At 38.9% G+C, this 3335-nt stretch overlaps 1 pseudogene; it reads left to right on the top strand.

The window, feature by feature from the left end:
• Positions 1-1443: 1443 nt before the first annotated feature.
• LOC112134096 (small nucleolar RNA U13) lies at positions 1444-1524 on the top strand (annotated as a pseudogene).
• Positions 1525-3335: the final 1811 nt, after the last annotated feature.

The raw sequence follows: 3335 nt of genomic DNA, 5'->3' as shown, positions 1-3335 counted from the left end.
TAACCTGTAAAACTTATTCCAAAGTTAACCTGTAAAACTTACTCCAAAGTTAGTCTGTAAAACTTATTCCAAAGTTAACCTGTAAAACTTATTCCAAAGTTAACCTGTAAAACTTATTCCATAGTTAACCTGTAAAACTTATTCCAAAGTTAACCTGTAAAACTAGTTCAGGCCATGATGGGAAGGGGGAGTTGGATATGACTCATTACCATTAACATCAACACAGACCTTGAGACTGATAGAACAGGCTCTTTAAGTTTGATAAGAAACATTTACAATCTATTCTTTCTGAAGCCTGCTACCTGGAAGCTTCAACTGCATAAAACCTTGGTTTCCACAACCCCTTATCATAACCTCATAACCTAGATATTGCTTTTTAAATAAAATTCCAGTTTTTTTTTTTTTTTTTTTTTGAGATTGAGTTTCGTTCTTGTCGCCCGGCTGGAGTGCAATGATGCGATCTTGGCTCACTGCAACCTCCACCTCCTGGGTTCAAGCGATTCTCCTGCCTCAGACTCTGGAGTAGCTGGGATTACAGACACCCACCAACACACACGGCTAATTTTTGTACTTTCAGAAGATATGGGGTTTCACCATGTTGGCTAGGCTGGTCTTGAACTCCTGACCTCAGGTGATCCGCCCACCTTGGCATCCCAAAGTGCTGGGATTACAGGTGTGAGCTACTGCACCCTGCTTAAATTCCAGATCTGTAAGTAGTAACTGAATGAACTGCCAATCAGAAAATCTTTGAATCTGAGTATGACCTGGGACCCCCCACTTCCAGTTGTCACACCTTTCTGGACTGAACCAATGTACATCTTACGTGTATTGATTGATGTCTTATGTCTCCTTACAAATGTATAAAATCAAGCTGCAGACCGACCATGTGGCCACATGTCATCAGGACCTCGTGAGGTGTGTCATAGGCACATCCTTAACCTTGGCAAAATAAACTACTAAATTAATTGAGACTTGTCTCAGATACTTTTTGATTTACATTGTGATTCTAGAATCGAGGAATACTTCATCCTACAAAAAACAAAATAAGTGTTCCAATGAGCTGAACAGTGGGGGTTGGCTTTATAGACAGAAAAGGCTAAAGAAAGCAGATTGGTCATTTCAAAGTTACTTTCCTTGTAAGGCAGAGACAAGGAAACAAAACAACAATAGAAGGATAACAGATTAGTTAGCATCAGGTTACTTTTGTCTACCCTTTGTGTGTAAAGATTAAAGCAGAGGGAACTTATCATCATTATCATGCCAGTTAAAGATTGAAACTGGCCTGTTTTGAAAAATGACTGTTATCCCTCTCTCCTGATTTCTTGAAGGTCAGATAACAACTTAGTTTAGCAACTTGGAAATGCTGCATGAGTGACTCCATTTTGAGTTTTAGTCTGGTCTGTTGGGGCCTAGCACAGGAGCTTAGTCCAAAACAGTAGCCTTCTCCTTTCGTAGTTCATAAGTGTGATGACTGGATGTTCATGCTTGTGTGTGCGATATGCCTCCCTCTAACCCTTTCTGAAAGGAAAAAGGAAAAAAAAAAAAAAAAAAGAAAAGAAAAAACTAATAAAGAAGAAAGGAAAATAAAACAATAGCCTCCTATAATTTTATTTAACAAATAGAAAGACAGGCCACGGAATGGGATAAAATATTTGCATAACACAGATCTGATAAAGGACTGGTATCCAAAATGGGCAAAAGACCTAAAAAGAGACCTCACCAAGGAAAATATAGGCATACCTTATTTTATTGCACTTCACTTTATTGTGCTTCACAGATATTGCATTTTTTTTTTTTTTCCAAATTTAAGGTTTGTGGCAACCCTGCATTGAGCAAGTCTATTGGGCCTCAATTTTCCAACAGCATGTGCTCACTTCATGTCTTTGGGTCTCATTTTGATAGTCTTTGCAATATTTCAAACTTCATTATTATATCTATTATGGTGATCTGTGGTGAGTGATCTTTGATGTTACTATTGTCATTGTTTGGGGTACACAAACCACACTCATGTAAGATTCTAAACTTAATTGATAAATGTTGTGTGTGTTCTGACTCCTCCACCAACTGGCCATTTCCATCTCTCTTCCATTCCTCATACCTCCCTCTTCCCTGAGACACAACAACATTGAAATTAGACCAGTTAATAACCCTACAATAGCCTCTAAGTGTTCAAGTTAAAGGAAAAATCACACATCTCTGGCTTTAAATCAAAAGCTAGAAATGATTATGCTTAGTGAGAAAGGCATGTCAAAAGCTGAGATAGGCCGAAAGCTAGGCTTCTTACACCAAATGGTTAGCTAGGTTGCTAATGCAAAGGAAAAGTTCTTGAAAGAAATGAAAAGCACTACTCCAGTAAACCCACAAATAATAAGAGAGCTAAATAGCTTTCTTGCTGATATGGAGAAAGTTTGGTGGTCTGGATAGAAGATAAAACCAGCCACAGCATTCCCTTAAGGCAAAGCCTAATCTAGAGAAAGGCCCTAACTCTTTTCCAGTCTATGAAGGCTGAGAGAGATGAAGAAGCTGCAGAAGAAAAGTGGGAAGCTAGCAGAGATTTAAGGAGAGAAGCCAACTTTAAAACCTAAAAGTGCAAGGTGAAGCAGCAAGTGCTGATGGAGAAGCTACACTAAGTTATACAGAAAACCTAGCTAAGATAATTGATGAAGGTGGCTACGTTAAACAGATGTTCAATGTAGATGAACAGTCTTCTGTTAGGAGAGGATGCCATCTATGACTCTCATAGCTAGAGAGAAATCAATGCCTGGCTTCAAAGCTTTAAAGGACAGGCTGACTCTCTTGTTAAGGGCTAATCACTTTAATGTGGCTGGTCACTCTAAGTTGAAGCCAATGCTCATTGACCATTCTGAAAACCCTAGGGCCCTTAAGAATTATGCTAAATCTTTAGCTGGGCATGGTGGCACATGCCTGTAATCCCAGCTACTTGAGAGGCTGAGGCAGGAGGATCATTTGAGCCCGGGAGATTGAGGTTGCAGTGAGCTATGATCATGCCACTGCACTCCAGACAGGGAGACAGAGCGAGACCCTGTCTCAATTAAAAAATAAAATAAAATAAAAAGAATCTTGCAAAATCAACTCTGCTTATGGTCTATATATGAAATAACAAAGCCTGGATGATCATGCATCTGTTTACAGCATGGTTTACTGAATGTTTAAGCCCAGTATCAAGATCTACTACTCAGAAAAAAAAAATTCTTTTAAAATATTTCTGCTCATTGACAATGTACCTAGTCACCCAAGACCTATACAAGGAGATTAATGTTGTTTTATGCCTGCTAACACAACATCCATTCCACAACCCATGGATCTCTGAGTAA

Source organism: Pongo abelii, chromosome 5 (assembly GCF_028885655.2).
Source record: "Pongo abelii isolate AG06213 chromosome 5, NHGRI_mPonAbe1-v2.0_pri, whole genome shotgun sequence".
Lineage (NCBI taxonomy): Eukaryota > Metazoa > Chordata > Mammalia > Primates > Hominidae > Pongo > Pongo abelii.
Note: the sequence above shows the minus strand (reverse complement) of the source record. Positions and strands in the feature narration are given on the sequence as shown.